At 38.1% G+C, this 19,624-nt stretch overlaps 1 protein-coding gene across 1 annotated transcript in view; it reads left to right on the top strand.

The window, feature by feature from the left end:
• Window positions 1-19,624, top strand: part of LOC114052190 (ATP-binding cassette sub-family A member 3-like) — a 193,544-nt gene that overhangs the window by 114,991 nt on the left and 58,929 nt on the right. The window lies entirely within an intron of this gene.

Genomic DNA, 19,624 nt, shown 5'->3' with positions numbered 1-19,624 from the left:
TACCTATTAAGAGTCATATGTTAACTCTTATTAGTCTGCTTTTGGATGAGAATATAAAATTGAAATAGCACTATATGATTCTCAACCCATGGGTATGCTATGCATTCAGTCACCCATTTTTTAATACAGAAAAAGATCATTTTAGTCTTATGGATAAGAGATTTTAAAATCTATTAACAAATATCACTAATCTGTATATGCTTTTACTCAATAGATACTAATATATAATTCATTCTTATATTTTCATTTTATACAAATCCTTCTCACAGCATTCATTTATTTTTATCTTGCCTTTGTTTTTTATATCACAGTCATTTCCTGATGTTCTTCCCCCATATCTAACTCTTCCTCGTTATAAAGAAAAACAGTAAAACAAATGTCACTACCAAGAGAAGGAAAGACTGTTTCATCATTTGTTTTCCAAGATCAAGATTGATCATTGCAATTATCTAAGTTTACCTGCCTTTTTAGGGTTGTTCTTCATTTGCATTATTGTAGTCATTGTATACAACTAGGTCCTCAATAGTACAAATGTAATGAGGCTATCCCTCCTCTCCAATGTGTAGCATGCGGGTGTCATTTTGCATGAGAGACAGAATAAATATCTCCAGCCTCTTCTCCCTCTTACTTTAAATAATGCCAGAAGGGGATGCAGGAGGTTGTGATCAGAAGCTTGACCACTCTGCTCTTTTTAGAGAGAGGGGATACCAGGCTAGAATTATATCTATCTGCTTTCTTAAATATTATTAGTCTAGGGGGATGTGGTTTTTAGGTTCGAGCTAAACGTCTGACTGCTGTTCATTAACTGGGGAAAAGAAAGACCCTAAGCTTTATTTCCTAGGCTTGATCCCTTTCCTACTTAATACCAGTTCCACAATGAACCCACATAGTAGTTATTTATCCAAATCAATAGCAAAACAGAAATCAGAGAAAGTATACATTGGAGAATATATAACAGACAATACAGAATAAATGAGCTCTCCCATTGAGAATAAAGAGAGTCCTGGATCTCAACCCAGGGGAAGTTCCTCAAAGTCTCTGGTGGCACAAGCTAGGGATAGAGACATGATGGAGACTGCCAGCCCCTCTCAAGTCAGCTTCTTTCCAGAGTCTTAGTTTCCTTTCAGCAACTTGAGTGGGAGTTGGCATTGTCCATCTTTTCTCTTGCAACTGGAAGCCAGAAGCACCCCAAGTGGCTACATAACTCAAAATGACTCAAGAAATCCAAAGAAACTGAAGAGACTCAAAATGACTGAAGAGACTGGAGCTCTTTTATCTTTCCTTGTTACCAACTCCACCTCACTCTTATGCAGGTGTAGGGCATTGATTTTAACCAATGATGAAAGTCCCATATCAATGGGCCTTGGGACTCAGTTACACAAATAATGAATTTTCACATTATTTGAATTCACACTGCATCATTATGCTGGAACCAATAACCTTATTTTACATAACTACAACTTTGAATAATAGGAATTCAAATACATACTTCATTATTCACACCAAAAGGGACCTGGCGGAATATTATTATCCTGGTTCTACTTCCTTCACCTATTTTGTTTCCAATTTTGTTACTATAAAAAGTATTGCTAGAAATATTTTGTAACCTATGTTCCATAATCCAAGGTTATCATGGTTCATCTGATAGCATAATAGCTAGGAAGAAATAACCAATTTCTAGAGAGAACATCTTGCAAAGCCAGTCTATTTCAGAAAGAGTAAATGGCACACCAACCGAAGAAAAATAAGCAATCAATACTTTGTTTTTAATCTCTGTGGTACAACATGTCCAGGAGTTTGCAACGTTAATTTTTTTGTATAACTCAAAATTGTCTTCCAGAATAATTCCATCAATTTACAGCTGTCCCAATGATTTATTACTGTGTCTCTCTTCTCATCATGAGGCAGGTAGGTGGTACAGTAGACAGAGTGCCAGGCCTGGAGTCAGGAAGATTCATCTTCCTGAGTTCAAATCTAGCCTTACACACTTACTATGTGACCCTGGGCAAATCACTTGAACCTGTTTGCCTCAGTTCCTCATCTGTAAAATGAGCTAGAGAAGGAAATGACAAAGCATTCCAATATCTTTGCCAAGAAAACCCCAAATAAATCAAGAAGAGTTGGACACAACTGAAATGACTAAACAACAACAAATATATATATATATGTATGTATGTATGTATGTATGTATATGCACATATATGTGCATATGCATATGTATGTATAAACATATATATAAATGTATATCTCATATATACTTTATATATGCTTGTGTATATACCTAGTTACACTGTATATGCTGTTTCTGTGGTTTATAAGAGGTGAATTTAAAAATATATCTGTAATTTGCAATATGATATTGGTTGTGATGAGGTTGGAAGCCAAATTGCAAGATGTTGAAAAGAGTGAGAGAAAATGAAGGCAAATATAGACAGTGTTTTCTAGGCATTTGGCTGTGAATAGAAGGAGAGATGGGAAAATAATTTGAGGGGATAATAGGCTGTAGTGAACATTTTTTATGAATAGGATAGACTTGGGCATATTTGAAAAAAACAATAAATAAGAAGGCATGAAATACTGGAGGAGAGCATGATTGAGGGGCCAGTCTTCTGGGATCAAGAACATATAAAGACCTTGGAAATGAGAAAGGCCACCCCATCATCAGGGATTGAAGGAAAGGAAGAGAGAATAGGGAATGATGCAAAGTGTTTTGAGATCAAGAAAATAGAGCTTATATAGAATGTTCTCAGTTTTCTTAGTAAAATAAAAGGCAAGGCATTTAGCTAAAAGGGCAAGGGAGGAGGCTGTGTGAGAGGCTTGAGGAAAGAAGAGAATGTTTGGAATGACTTCTTTGGGGAATAAGATAGGCAATCAATTAGGATTAAAAATATTGCTTTGTTAAGGTTAGTTAACAAAAATTTGTAGTATATTCAATCAGTTTAATTGCTTGACTTCCTCTAGCTCCATTCAGCAACACATGGGTGGGAGTGGAAGAGACAATTAGTGGAAGTAATCCAAGCTGAGAGTTTGACAGTGGATGAGCAACAACAGGACTAGGGGGTAAGGGTCTCAAGAATAAAGGATAGTATTGTGCTGACCCGATTACCTCTAGGGTTGAAATTGGGAAGAGAGGAAAGTGAAGTCAGAGCGGAGAAAGAAAAGTCAGAGAAAGCTGGTTGTTTCCTTCATTCTTGAAGAGGACCAAAATGACATCACTATGTTAGAGTCAAGTTACAGTGCATCCGACTGTGGCTGATCAGATCAATATGAGCTCAGAATGCTCTACCACAGGTCAGGCACAAATGTGAACATTTGGGGTGGATTCTCTAAATTTGTGCATCTCATGTTTCTTTTGAGCTACTTCAATTCTGCTTTGCTCATAGAGCACAGCACCTTCTCTGATGAGGGCACACCATTCTGGGCAGTCCTCTGCCAATGTCTCTCGTTTCACACGATCAATTCCAAAGTTCTTAAGAGAGACCATAATTCTTGTTGCTTAGCATCTTGAAGCAGTAGGGTTTACTGTATCTGAAGTCCTCATAATCGCTGTTGAATGAGCTTCTATAATTGCAAGTGGAAAGGTATGCAGGAGAGAGCTAATTTCTTTGAGTCCTGGAGCAGCTCCAGCATTAACCCTATTTCTCAATTCTGGTCCCATGGACCATCAATTCCAGATTGTTTTCTTGTTCCTAGCATGTATGTGACCATATTATCCATGACTATAGCAAAATGTAGATTAGTCTATCTTTTAGAGGAGTGGCTGTGTTTGCTGGACCAGCTTCCAGCAGTTTTGTCCCTATCTTTTTGGTTATCTCTGGTTGATCTGAGCCTGCCATTCTTTTAGTGTCTGTTCATACAGATTTTCTAGCTTGACAAAACCCAACTTATGCTGTTTCTGAATATTCTATTTATCATCTGTATTTCCAGTTTCCTCACTGACTACCAATTCTTAGTAGCTAGAGGGCTTTCTCATTGCTAATACAGTATTAGGTATGACCATAGCATTTTTTTTAAATAAACATGAAAATGTTTACATCTTTTTTTTTCCAATTACACATAAAAAACAATTTTTAACATTCATTTTTTAAATTTTTGAGTTCCAAATTCTTTCCCTTCCTCCCGCCCCTGTCCCCTGCTTGAGAAGGCAAGCAATTTGATACAGATTATATATGTGCAGTTGTGCAAAATATATTTCCATTCAAAAAAAATCCAGAGTTTTTAAAAATTTATGCTTCAATCTGCATTCAGATTCCATCAGTTCTTCCTCCTGAGGTGGATACATTTTTCATCATAAGTCCTTCACAATTGTCTTGGATCATTATATTGCTGAGAATAGCTAAGTCATTCACAGTTGATTATCATTACAACATTGTATACAGTGTTCTCCTGGTTCCACTAACTTCACTTTGCATCAGTTCATGTAAGTCTTCAAGGTTTTTTCTGAGAGTATCTTGTTCAGTCATTCCCCAATTGATGGACATCCCCTGAATTTCCAATTTGTTGCCACCAGAAAAAGAGTTGGTATAAATATTTTTACACATACAGGTCCTTTTCCTTTCCTTCTGATCTCTTTGGGGTACAGACCTAGTAATGGTATTGCTAGATCATTCCAATTTGCTCTCCAGAACGGTTGGATCAGTTCACAACTCCACCAGCAGTGCAAAAAATGTCCCAGTTTTTCCCACATCCTCTCTAACATTTGTCATTTTTCTTTTCTGTTATATTAGCCAATGTGATAGGTGTGAGGTGGTACCTCAGAGTTATTTTAATTTGTATTTCTCCAATCAATAATGTTTCAGAGCATTTTTTCATATAACTATAGATAGCTTTGATTTCTTCTAAAAACTGCCTATTCATATCCTTTGGCCATTTATCAATTGGGAAATGACACAAATTCTTATAAATTTGATTGAGTTGCCTATGTATTTGAGAAATAAGGCCTTTATCAGAGAAACTTGTTATTAAAATTATTTTCCCAATTTTCTGCTTTCCTTCTAATCTTGGCTTGGCTGCATTGTTTTTGTTTGTGAAAAGAACTTTTTAATTTAATGTAATCAAAATTATCTATTTTACATCCCTTGATGCTCTCTATCTCTTATTTGGTCATAAATTATTCGCTTATCCATAGATCTGACAGACAAACTATTCCATGCTCTCCTAATTTACTTATGGCATCACCCTTTACATCTAAATCATATACCTGTTTTGACCTTATTTTGGTATACAGTGTGACATGTTCCTCTAATTTCTGCCAAACTAGTTTCCAGTTTTCCCAGCATTTTTTGTCAAATAATGAATTCTTGTCCCAAAAGTTTGGATCTTTGGGTTTTTCAAACACCAAATTACTGTGGTCGTTTTCTCCTGTATATTTTGTACCTAATCTATTCCACAGACCCACCACTCTACTTCTGAGCCAGCACCAGAATGTTTTGATGATTATTGCTTTGTAATACAGTTTGAAATCTGGTACTGCTAGGCCATCATCCTTCACATTTTTTTCATTGATTCCTGTGATGTTTTTGACCTTTTGTCCTTCCAGATGAATTTTGTTATTACTTTTTCTAGCTCTATAAAATAATTATCATGTAGTTTGATTGGTATAGCACTAAATAAGTAAATTAATTTAGTATAATTGTCATTTTTATTATATTAACTTAGCCTGCCCGTGAGCAATTACTGTTTTTCCAGTTGTTTAGACCTGTCTTTCTTTGTGTGAGCAGTGTTTTGTAATTGTGTTCATATAGTTCATGAGTTTGTCTTGGCAGGTAGACTTCCAAATATTGTGTATTGTCCACAGTTCTTTTAAATGGAATTTTTCTTTCAATCTCTTGCTACTGGACTTTGTGGGTAATATATAGAAATGCTGAGATTTATGTGGGTTTATTTTATATTCTACAACTTTCCTGCAGTTGTTAATTGTTTAAGTAGGTTTTTTCAGTTGATTCTTGAGGATTCTTTAAGTATGCCATCATGTCATCTGCAAAGAGTGACAGTTTTGTTTCCTCATTTCCCATTCTAGTTCTTTTAATGTCTTTTTCTTCTCTTATTGCTATAGCTAGCATTTCCAATACAATATTGAATAATAGTGGTGACAATTGGCAGCCTTGCTTCACCCTCAATCTTATTGAGAAGGCTTCTAGCTTATCCCCATAACAGATAATGCTTGCTGATGGTTTTAGGTGGATAGTACTTATCATTTAAAAAAAAAAGTACTATGGAGCTGACTGTATATTGGATCATGAGCTTCTTGTTGCAAAATTGAGACATAAGTTGAAGAAAATAGGGGAAACCACTGGACCTTACAAGTATGGCCAAAATAACATCCCTTATGAATATGAAATGGAAGTGATGAACAGATTTATAGATAGAGTGTCTGAAAAATAATGGACCAGGGTTCACAATATTGTACAGGAGGCAGCAACAAAAAACATTCCAAAGAAAAAGAAGAACAAGAAAGCAAAATGATTGTCTGATGAGGCTTTACAAATAGCTGAGGAAAGAAATAAAGTGAAAAGTAAAGGAGAAAGGGAAAGATATACCCAACTGAACACAGAATTCCTGAGAATAGCAAGGTGAGATAAGGTTTTCTTAAATGAGCAATGCAAAAAATAGAAGAAAACAATAGAATGGAAGACACAAGGGATTTCTTCAAGAAAATTAGAGATACCAAGGGAAAGTTTTATGTAAAAATGGGCATAATAAAAGACAAAAATGGTAGGGATTGAACAGAAGCAGAAGAGATTAAGATGAAGTAGCAAGAATACACAAAAGAACTATACAAGAAAGATTAATGATAACCATGATAATGGGGTTACTGATCTAAAGCCAGACATCCTGGAGAATGAAGTCAAGTGGACCTTAGGAAGCATTGCTAACAATAAGACTGGTGGAGGTGATGGAATTCTAGTTGAACTATTTAAAATCCTAAAAGATGATGCAACTAAAGTGTTGCCTTCAATATGCCAGCAAATTTGGAAAACTCAACAGTGGCCACTGGATTGGAAAAGATTAGTTTCCCAGTCCTAAAGAAAGGTAGTGCCAAGAATGTTCAAATTACTATATAGTTGTGGTCATTTCATACATCAGCACGGTTATGCTTAAGATTTGCAAGCTAGGCTTCAACAATATGTGAACCAAGAATTACCAGAAGAGTAAGCTAGTTTTTAAAGAGGCAAATGAACTAGACAACAAATTGTCAGCATTCGATGAAAGCAAGGGAGTTCCAGAAAAACATCTATTTCTTCTTAATTGATTACATTAAAGCCTTTGAGTGTCTGCCTCATAACAAAACACAGCAAGTCCTCAAAAAGATGGATACCAGCTCATCTTACTTATCTCCTGAGGAACCTGTATGAGGGTCAAGTAGCAATGGTTAGAACCAAACATGAAACAACTGATTGGTTTAAAATTGAAAGAGGAGTACAACAAGGTTGTGTATTGTCACCTTATTTATTTAACTTATATACAGAGTACATAATATGAAATGCCAGGCTGGATGAGCCAAAAATTGGAATTAAGGTTGCTGGGAGAAATATCAACACTCTCAGATATGCAGACAATATGCACTCTAATGGCAGAAAGTGAAGAAGAACTAAGAAGCCTCTTGATGAGGGTGAAAGAGAAGAGTGTAAAAGCTGGTTTTAAGCTTAACAATCAAAAAAACTAAGATCTTGGTAACTGTTCCATTACTTCCTGCCAAATAGAGGGAGAAGAAATGGAGGCAGATTTTATATTCTTAGGCTCAAAGATCACTTCAGATGGCAATTGCAGCCATAAAATTAAAAGATACTCCTTGGAAGAAAAGTTATGGCAAATCTGGACAGCACACAAAAAAGCAGAGGCATCATCTTGCCAACAAAGGTCCAAATGGTCAAAGCTATGGTTTTTCCAATAGCAATGTAGGGCTGTGATAGTGGGACTATCAGAGCACCATGAAATTGATGCTTTTGAATGGTGGTGCTGGCAAAGATTTTTGAGTCTTTTAGACAGCAAAGAGGTCAAATCAGTCAATAATTAAAAAAATTAATTCAGGCTATTCACTGGAAAGTAAAATACTGAAGCTAAAGCTTAAATACTTTAGCCACATAATGAGAAGACAGGACTCATTGAAAAAATGTTGATGTTGGGAAAGACTGAAAACAAAAGGAAAGGGGGATGGCAAAGAGTAACATGGATAGATAGTATCATGGAAAAAATATACATGAACATAAACAGACTTCAAGAGACAGTGGAGGACAGAAGGGCCTGTCCATTAGGTCACAAAGAACTCTGTTTTCATGATTTTCTTTCATCACTCTTGTTTCTTTTCCTCTACTTCTCCTATTTGATTGCTAAAATTCTTTTTGAATTCTTCCAGAAATTCTTTTCAGGCCTGTGACCAATTCATATTTTTCTTTGAGAATTTGTATGTAGCTCATTTGACTTCAAAGTCTTCTTGAGTTTGTGTCTTGATCTTCCCTGTCATCATAGTAACTTTCTATAGTCAGGGTTCTTTTTGTTGTTTGCTCATTTTCCAGCCTATTTCTTGGCTCTGAACTTTATGCTAAAGTTGGGCTCTGCTGCTGGGGCAGAGAGGGCACAGTCCCAAGTTTCACGATTTTTGTGCTGCTGTCTTCAAAGCTACTTTTGAGAGTCTGTAAGTTTTCGGTTCTTCCTAGGTAGTATGATGTAAGGAGAGGTGTGGCCACTGCTCTCCTCTCCTGTACTCTGGTCTATGAGCAACCACAATCTCTCTTTTCTACCCTACAACTGTGACCAGGGTACCTGCTCCCCACTCTCACAAACACTAGTGTGCTAGTGCTCCTCCTCTCCCTGGTACTGCAACCCACAACTGTGTATGGGCAATGCAACCAAGTCCTTCAACCAGTGCCAACAAAGAGTACCCTGTAAATCTCCTTCTGACCAGTTGTCCAACCCCCTTACCATCTGTGGGTTGAAAGCCCCAGAAGCCCCAGCCATTGATGCAACCAACCCCAAGGCCTGCTATTGGCTTGCTGACACTCTATTCTCACTCCCACGAGATAGACATTTTCTGCTGACCTTCTTAGTTGTCTTGGGCAGGAAAATTTTTTCACCCTGACCTTTTGTTGGTTCTGCTACTCCAAAATTTGTTTTGAAGAGTTATTTTGAATTTGTGTGGAAAGGAATTTGAGAGAGCTCAAGTGAGTCCCTGCCTTTACTCTGCCATCTTAGCTATGCCCCCAACCATGGCATTTTGTTGTATACCATCTCCCTTAGCACTTGGGTGAACTTAATGTGGTCCTTGTGATTTCTAGTCATTGCCCCTTTTATTAATATTCTCTGAAGCAACTTCTTCAACCTTAAAAAATAACTTCAGCATGTTAGTAGGTCATTAGAAACATTATATCATTTCTTTGCTGTGCTTTTATTGCCACCAAGTTAACTGTCCAACACCTGCAAACATTAAATTACTGTTGCCTTGTGGCATTGCATCTTCAAGGTATGTGATGTTTGAAGCAGGTTCTTCAAGGCTCTTTAGTTCCTTTTCATCATTACTTTGACAAATCATCTCTATTAATCTCAGGAACATCTTCCCATATGTGATCCAGGGGAAATAAATAGGGAACCTGCCCTGAAGATGTAAAGTCTACCAAAAAGATTTGTTGAAAACCAAAGGAAAGGCAGAACAATAGACAAAATCATTCCACCTGAAAAGGTTAACAGGAAAAGTAAAAAGAGGGCACACCAGCCTATACACAAATACCACCATCAAAAGAAAAATAGAAAGACAGGACTTTCATCTATTATACCTGTGACAAAGATGGTCATATGAAGGCCATATGCACTCATAAAAAGAATGCAACCTTGGTGCTGCAGAAGCTGAGGGTTATTGGATCAGTATCAGAAAAGAAGATGGAGCCAGGAAAGGAGGTCATACTAGCCTCCACAAGTACTGAGCATGATCCAATCAACAATTCCTTGTGAGTATTTTCCACATAGATTTTTAGGATATCATACAAAGGGAATAGTGAAGACCAAGGATGTGAACTAGACTATTGCCCTAGACAGTAGGCCACAAGTGTGACATCATGCTTTGGTCACTTTATGAGTGATATTTGAAAAAAATACCATTACCTCCTCTAGAAGGATTTGGCATTATAGAACTAAGAAAAAAACTACCAATATTTTTCAGATACGCTGAATGATATTGACCCAAGGAATTTTCTGGTGTCAACAAAGCAGTACACAACCTGACTCTGTTTTGTCAAGGCTCACCATGTGTCAATGGGAAGTCATTTCTAGTTGAAACTAATTCCCTTCTGTTTAAGATCTCAGCAACAGCAAGCTGAAACCCACTACCTGCAAACTTTCTCACCTATGCAGGCTATGCAGAGTCATATAGGAGGACAGAGTCCAGGGGTGCAAGTAAACATTACAAGCGAGCTGGCTTTTCAACTGCCAAAGTAGATCTCAAAAAATTTTGACTTCTTGGGAAAATAATAAATGTTGGAGAAGATGTGGGAAAATTGGAACACCAATGCATTGTTGGTGGAGTTGTTAGCTGATCCAACCATTCTGGAGAGCAATTTGGAACTATGTCCAAAGGGCTATAAAGCTGTGCATAACCTTTGATCCAGCAATAGCACTGCTAGGTCTGTATCCTAAAGAGATCATAAAAAAGGGAAAAGGACCCACATGTACAAAAATATTTGTACAGCAGCTCTATTTGTGGTGGCAAAGAATTGGAAATTGAGGGGATGCCCATCAATTGGCAGGTGGCTAAACAAGTTACAGTATAGGAATGTAAGGGAATACCTTCCATAAGAAATAGTGAGCAGGATCAAGGGGGCAGAGCCAAGATGGCGGAGTAAAAGCAGTGACTTGCTTAAGCTCTCCCCCAAACACCTCCAAATACCTATAAAAAATGGCTCTAAACAAATTTTACAGCAGCAGAACCCAAAAAGACAGAGTGAAACAAATTTCCAGCCTAAGACAATCTGGATGGTTGATTGGAAAGATCAATCGTGGTGACCTGGGAGAGGAGTGCAGTTCAGCATGGGCACACAGGCAAAGACCAGGCCTTAGCAAATGTGGAGCAGGCCTCAGGGGACTGAATCAAGGGGAGCTATGGCATTTTCCAGACTTCTTAACCCACAAATGCTAAAGACAACTTAAAAGGTCAGTAGGAAAGGTCTGTCAGACCTGGGTGAGAGAGAAGCTCAGTCCCAGCCCTAGTCCAGGTGCAGCCCCAGGGTGGTGGCTGCTTCCAGAGCTCTCGGCCCACAGACAGAGGGGGAATTGAGTGGCTGATCAGAGGGGGATTGCAAGAATCTCTTTGCTGGTGCTGAGGCAGGAATCTCTTGCTTTGCCCATGGTTGGATCTGGGTCACAGTTCTGGATGGTGGTCCTGGGGCAAAGAGGAGTGCTGGCATGTTGGAGCTTGTAGTGGCAGTGGAGAGGGAATCGTCTTCACAGTTCCATGGCAGAAAAGAGTGTTTATGGTCACTTATAGACCAGAGTACAGACCAGGAAAGGAGTAGACACCTCGCCCTTGATCATACCACCTTGGAAGAACTGAAAATTTACAGGTCCCTAGAAGTATCTCTGAAAACAGCTGCACAAACCCCCCATACATTCACCACAATGGAAGGAGACCCCTACCTTAACAAAGAGTTTATAACTCAAGTAATTGGCTGGGATCATGAACAAACTGTGCAAAAAGAGTCAGACCATAGAATCTTTCTTCGGTGACAAAGAAGATCAAAACATACAACCAGAAGAAGACAACGAAGCCAAAGCTCCTACGTCCAAAGCCTCCAAGAAAAATATGAATTGGTCCCAGACCATGGAAGAGCTCAAAAAGGATTTTGAGAAGCAAGTAAGAGAAGCAGAGAAAAAATTGGGAAGAGAAATGAGAGAGATGCAAGAAAATCAGGAAGAACAAGTCAACAGCTTGCTAAAGGAGACCCCAAAATATATTAAAGAAAATAACACCTTAAAAAATAGACTAACCCAAATGGCAAACTAGGTCCAAAAGGCCAATGAGGAGAAGAATGCCTTAAAAAGCAGAATTGGAGAAATGGAAAAGGAAGTCCAAAAGCTTAATGAAGAAAATACTTCCTTAAAAATTAGAGTGGAGCAATTGGAAGCTAGTGACTTTATGAGAATTCAAGACATTGTAAAACAAAACCAAAAGAATGAAAAAATAGAAGACAATGTGAAATACCTCATTGGAAAACACAACTGACCTGGAAAATAGATCCAGGAGAGATAACTTTAAAATTATTGGACCACCTGAAGGCCATGATCAAAAAAGAGCCTAGACATCATCTTTCAAGAAATTATCAAGGAAAACTATCCGGATATTCTAGAATATTCTAGATATTCTAGAGGTAAAATATGAATTCAAAGAATCCACTGTTCACCTCCTGAAAGAGATCCCCAAAGGAAAACTCCTAGGAATATTATAGCCAAATTCCAGAGTTCCCAGGTCAAGGAGAAAATACTGCAAGCAGCCAGAAAGAAACAATTAAAGTATTGTGGAAACACAATCAGGATAACACAAGATTTAACATCTTCTACATTAAAGGACCAGAGGGCTTGGAATACAATATTCCAGAGGTCAAAGGAGATAGGATTACAGTCAAGAATCACCTACCCAGCAAAACTGAGTATAATATCTTTAGGGGAAAAATGAACAGTCAGTGAAATAGAGGACTTTCAAGCATTCTTGATGAAAAGACCAGAGCTGAATAGAAAATTTGACTTTCAAATATAAGACTCAAAAGAAACATGAAGAGGTAAACAGGAAAGAAAAATCATAAGGGACTTATTAAGGTTGAACTGTTTACATTCCTGCATAGAAAGATGATAATTATAACTCATGAGACCTTTGTCAGTATTAGGGTAGTTGGAGGGGAAAAAAATTATATGGATGGATAGATAGATAGATAGATAGATAGATAGATAGATAGATAGATAGACAGACAGAGGGCACAGGGTGAGTTGAAGATGAAGGGGTGATATCTGAAGAATAAAATTAAAAAGTGAGAGAGGATTATACTAGGAGGAGAAGAAAGGGAGAGGTGGAATGGGATAAATTATCTCACATGAAACAGACAAGAAAAGGCTTTTACAGTGGAGGGAAAATGGGGGAAGGTAAGAGGGAATGAGTGAATCTTATTCTCATTGGATTTGGCTTAAGGAGGGAATATTATACACAGTCAATTGGGTATGGAAATCTATCTTACCCTATAGGAAAATGGGGGAGGGGAAAGGGACAAGAGAGCAAGGAGATGATAGAGAGGAGGGCAGACTGGGAGAGGGGGTAATCAGAAGCAAACACTTCTGAGGAGGGACAGGGCCAAAAGACAGAATAGAATAAACAGAGGGCAGGATAGGATGAAGGGAAATATAATTAGTTTTTCACAACATGACTACTATGGAAGTGTCTTGCATGACTACACATGTATAACCTGTATAGAGTTCCTCAATGAGGGTGGGTGAATAAGGAGGAAGGGAGAAAATTTGGAACCCAAAGTTTTACAAACAAATGTTAAAAATTGTTTTCACATGTAACTGGTAAATCAGATATACAGGCAATGGGGTATAGAAATCTATCCTACCCTAAAGGAAAATAGAAGGGGAAGGGATTATGAGAAGGGGGGGCAGAGATAGAAGGGGGCAGATTAGGGGAAGGGGTATTCAGAATGCATGCCATCTTGGGGTGGGGGAGGGACAAGATGGGGAGAAAATTTGGAACTCAAAATCTTGTGGAAGCGAATGTTGAAAACTAAAAATAAATTAATAATTTAGGATATCTAAAAAAAATAAAGATCCTATCAAGATTTAGAAACATAGAAAAATAAAGAAATGGTGAGCAGGTGGACTTCAGAAAAACCTGGAAAGACTTACATGCACTGATGCTGAGTTTTAGTGAGCAGAACCAGAAATACATTGTACACAGTAACAGGAACATTGTGCGATGACCAACTTTGATAGACTTAGCTCTTCTCAGCAATGCAAGGATCTAAGACAATTCCAAAAGACTCATGATGAAAAGTGCTATCCACATCCAGAGAAAGAACTATGGAGTCTGAATGCAGATCAAAGCATACCATTTTCTCTTTCTTTTGTTGTTGTTCTTTTTCTTTCTCATGGTTTTTCCCTTTTGTTCTGATTCTTTCACAACATAACCAATGTGGAGATATGTTTAATATGATTATACATGTATAGCCTGTATCAGATTGCATGCCATCTTGGAGAGGGGGTGGGAAAGGAGAGGGAAAAATTTAAAACTCAAAATCTTATAAAAGTTGAATGTTGAAAACTAAAAATTAATTAATCTTAAAAAAATTGACTTCAGGTAATCTTCAATATAGAAAAAATGAAGGAACTATTGAGTCAGATTCTCAGCAAGAGGATAGGTGTTTTCTTATTGCCTGAGTAGGATCAGGATGTGCCTAAAGAGCCACCCACAAGATTTGACTATTCGGGAATAATCTAGGGAAAGTCAAAAGTGTCTGTGAAGGATAACTTCAGTGAACATCTTAAGAACCTGCTGGTTAATGGCATCATTATAAAGTCCAACAATCCACATTCATCACTTATAATGGCTGTACCAAAAAAGAATGGAAAATATGATGGAAGACTACTGAACTTTCAACAAAAGAACCAAAGTCAACCAGTAAACCCTTTCAGGCATTTAAGATTCACTGAATTATTGATTAGGCAATCTACAATTCTCAGTTTTGGACTTAGGAAGTGACTACTACCAGATTTCAATTACAGAGAAAGAGAAAGAGACTCTTCATCCAATCAGCTTTATTTTATCAGTTTAAGTATATCACCCAAAGTATCTTGAGAGCAACTGACACATTCCAAGAACTGATGGAGAAAGTAATTGGGGAAATGAATTCCTTTCAAGTGTTGGTGTATCTCAATTACATATTATTGTCTTTGGGAAGATGCTAGAGGAATATAAGGAAAGATAGGAATATTGGACTAAATATAGAAAAATGACCTAAAATTTTCAATTTAGAAGCTTTGTATAGCCTCTGTTAAATGCAAGGGTCACACAATATCACAACAAGATATGAGGTACTTATCAAGAGTAGACAAAAGCACTCATGATGTGGCCAAATACAAAGAACCTTCAAGAAATAAGGATTTTTCTAGCATTTGGTATTATTAGATTTTTTAGGAACTATATACTATTACTTAACTAATGATTGAAGATGAACAGCAGGACAAGAAATTCAAAGTTGTTTTAAAACCTCCAAGCCCTTTGGAGACTGATGTACATATGGATGTGAACAGACTCTCAAAGATTTGGTAAGTTGCTTCCCATATGTACTAGCATTAGCCTATGCCGACCCAGGCAAGTCTTTTGCCCTGCATATGCAGATTCCAGCTTGGAAAACTTAGGAGGAGGTTCTGTACTGGAGAGTGATGGTCACCAGAAATCAGTTTTATGTGCCAGCAGATACTTAATCCAAGAAATGTTCATTACACAAATTGAATTTCTTGGCTTTGAAATGGACTTTCACTGAGAAATTCAAAGACTGTGTGTAAAGGTGCAAGTATGTATGTATTAACAATCCATTGACTTTTATTCTGACTAGTACATAGATAAAAGTTGCTTACCAGAGATGGGTAGAAGCATTAGCCAACTTGCAACATTTTGTACTTGTCAAAGAATATGGATACAGATGCCCTGTCCACCTGCATACTACCAAAGCCATGTGGAAACACAAAGGAGTAAAAACTATATGGAACGCTAAAGGAATTGTCTTACAAGTAGATGGAAGCACAGCTGAAAAGTTGGAACTTACCCTGCCAGCATGAACCTCATTTCATTGAACCAGCTTTCTTTGCCTCAATTGGCTGTGGAGGACTGGTAAAGAAAGCAAGTTTCAGGTGAAGGAGAAAAGCAGAAAAGCAAGGAACGCTAAAGGACATAAGTGACAGACTCTTGAAGGTACCTTCCTGTTGAGGAAATGGCAGAAGTTAGGGCTATGAAATAGAGTACTCTCCCAAACCCACACATAGTTCTAGGAGGGAGTTGGTGCTACCCAGCACATGTCAATATATGACCATGAAAACTTTACATGACTTTGGAAATATGGATGAAGAAAGGGCTCTAGAGCTCATAAGAAACAGATATTACTAGTCCAAGATGTCTGCAGATGCCATCAAGAAGTGTGAGACGTGCTTGTGTGCAAAGAAAAGTACTACCAACTCATGCTCCATATTTGAAGAACATAAGCATGAGCAAACCTTTGGAATTTATCTGCATTGACTTCTTTTCTCTTTAAGGTTAGAATGCCAACCATCTTTTGACACTAATTGACTTCTTCACTGCAGCTTAATGCCCTGAAAGGACTCCACCCTAAGGCCAAATCCCTAAGGATGATGATCTTCCTGAACTCATTCATCCCAGTCCTTCATACCTTCTTCATCCTAGTGATTCTAAACCCCAGCTGTCATTTTTCAAATCTCAAACTTGGTTCCTTATCCTTGTCCCCCACTACCTACCCCTTCCACATGTTCCATATGTAACAAACTTGCTTTCATCTTAAACACTTTCTTTTCCCCACCCCTTCCATCTTGTACTCACTGAGATCTGGCTCCCTCCTGATGATTCAGCTTCCCTGGATATCGTTTTCAGCACTAGGTGCACTTTTTAGTATTTCCCCCCAATTATATGTGAAAACAATTTTAACACTCATTTATTTTACCAAACTCTATCCTTCCTCTCTCCTCTCACCCCTCCCCAAGATAGTAAATGATCTGATATAGGTTATTCATGTGCAGTCATGTAAAACATTTCCATATTAGTCATTTTGTGGAAGAAAACTTGAATCAAAAAAAGAAATGAAAGCAGAAAAGAAAACGAAAAATAGTATGCTTCAGTCTTTATTCAGACTCCATCAGTTCTTTCTCTGGAGACAGATAGCATTTTCCATCATAAGTCCTTTGCAATGGTTTTGAATCATTGTATTGCTGAGAACAGCTAAATCATTCACAGTTGATCATTGTACAATATTGCCATTATTGTGTACAATGTTCTCCTGGTTCTGCTTGCTTCACTCAGAATCAGTTTATTTAAGTCTTTCCAGGTTTTTTTGAAATCTATTCCTCATCATTTCATGTAGCACAGTAATATTACATTACAATAACATACCAAAACTTGTTCAGCCATTCACCAGTTGATAGATATCCCCTCAATTTCCAATTCTTGGCCACCACGAAAAGAGCTGCTATAAATATTTTTGTACATATAGGTCCTTTTCCCCTTTTTTAATCACTTTGGGATACAGACCTAGTAGTAGTATTTCTGGGTGAAAAGGTATGCAGAATTTTATAGCCCTTTGGGCACAGTTCCAAATTGCTCTTCAGAATTGTTGGATCAGTTCACAACTCCACTGGTTGCACTTTCATTTACATCCCCTGCCTCACTTGATATGACTGAAGTAAGGGAGTGTAATATTCTTTGCTCCCCATTGCCATTTCCTGATTCACAGTCTTTCTCCGCTCCACAATTCCCACCTTGATACTAGGGGACTCCTAAATATATATTGATTATCTACCAAGCATTCTAACCTCCCACTTCCTCAATTTACTTATTTCTCATAACTTACTTCTCAATCCTACCTCTACCACACACATAGAGATAGTCATACCTTTGATCTTGCATTAAAGTATACATGTTCTACTTCTGTGTTTATGAAATTTCAAATTCCCTTACCTGATCACAATTTGTTTTCATTCCACCTCTCCCTCTACCTTGCAACACCAAACCTTATTCTTTATCTTCACTGAGACTTCAAATCCCTCCATCCCTTACTTAGTTCTTTCCCAGGTCATTATTCCTACATTGGCTATACTCTCCTTTTTCATCTTGACTGTGTGGTGAACCAGTTCAATGCCATAAGTCTTCTTCTCTCAAGCCCCTTGCTCCCTAATCTCATTACTAGTCTTACCTGTGCTGCTGAGCATAGCTGAGAAAATGATGACATCTTGCTAACTAGTTCGACTACAAATTTGTTACATAATCTCAACCAGGCCCTCACTATTGGCAGGGCAATCCTTTTATATCTCCCTGATTAATCCCATTTACCACAGTGGCTCTTCCAAACCTTTTCATTCCTCCTCAAGCTTCCTATAGCTTCTCCCTCCACCTTCTCTTCTGAGAACCTTCCATATGCTGAGTCTCCTTTTATCCCTTCCTCTTTACCTAATATCAGTCAGATGCCTTCTGTCACTGTCTCCTCCTTCACTCTCTGTCTCACATGCCCTTCTAACTAGGGCAAACACTTCTACAAGCACCCTTGATCCCATTCTCTCTGTTTTTCTCTAGCAGATTTCCCCCTCTATCATCCTTACTCTCTTGCTAATCTTTAATCACTCTTTGTCTATTGGCTATTTCCCTGCATGTCTCTCCTATCCTCAAAAAACTCTCATTTGATTCATCTAGCACCACTAGCTACCATTCTCTATCTCTCCTCCCTTTTGTGAAAATATTTCTTGTGAAAGTCATCTACAATTGGTCCCTCCACTTCTCTTCCCCTGACTGTTTAAACCCTCTGCACTCCAGCATCCAACCTCATTATTCAACTGATACCATCCTCTTTCAAGTTACCAATGATCTCTTTACTGCCAAGCCATGGCCTTTTCTCAATCTTCATCCTTTTTTTACCTCTCTGCAACCTTTGACACTATTGATCACCCTTTTCTGCTTGATAGTCTCTAGGTTTTTATGATACTACTCTCTCCTGGTTCTCTTCCTGTTTGACTATTCCTCCTCAGTCTCTTTTGCTGGATTTTCATCTAGGTCATACCCAATAAGCATAGATGTCCCCCAAAGCTCTGACCCAGCCTTCTTCTCCCTCTATACTATTTTACTTGGTAATCTCATTAGCTTCCATGGATTCAATTATCATCTCTCTGCTGATGATTCCCAGATCTACTTAACCAGCCCTAACCTCTCTTGTACCCACTAGTCTCACATCTCCAACTGCCTACTGGTCATCTCAAACTAGATATCCCATAGATATGTTAAACTCAATATATCCCAAATTGAATCCATTGTGTTCCTCCCAGCCAACCCCTTTTTCTAACATTCCTATTCTGTCCAAGACACTTCATCCTCCTAGTCACCCAAGGTCCTAACCTAGGGATCATCTTCAACTTCTTTCACTCTTTCTCACTCTCCCTCATATCCAATCTGTTATCAAATCCTCTCAATTCTCCCTTCATAATAATTCTTCTATGGGCACTCACCTCCTCTGACACCACCACCACCCTGGTATAGACCTTCATTACCTCATTCCTAGACGGTTAAACAACTTTCTGGTTGGTCTCCCTGCCTCAAGTCTCTCTCTACTCTAATCCATCCTCCATACAGCTATCAAATTGGTCATATCTGACCATGTCACCCCATTATTCAGTAAATACCAGTGACTCTCTTATTATCTCTAGGATCAAAAATGAAATCCTCTGTCATTCAAAGCCTTTCATTATCTGATGCCCTCCTACCTTTCCAGTCTTCCATATTCTCCCCCATTTCCCCCCACACACATACACACACATTCTTTGATCCAGTGACACTGGCCTCCTTGCTGTTCCTCACACAAGACACAACATCTCCCAAATGAGCATT

The sequence above is a fragment of the Vombatus ursinus genome, unplaced genomic scaffold, assembly GCF_900497805.2.
Source record: "Vombatus ursinus unplaced genomic scaffold, bare-nosed wombat genome assembly UNPS02014807.1, whole genome shotgun sequence".
Classification (NCBI taxonomy): Eukaryota; Metazoa; Chordata; class Mammalia; order Diprotodontia; family Vombatidae; genus Vombatus; species Vombatus ursinus.
The sequence above is the reverse complement of the archived record's forward strand: the minus strand, read 5'-3'. Positions and strand labels throughout refer to the sequence as shown.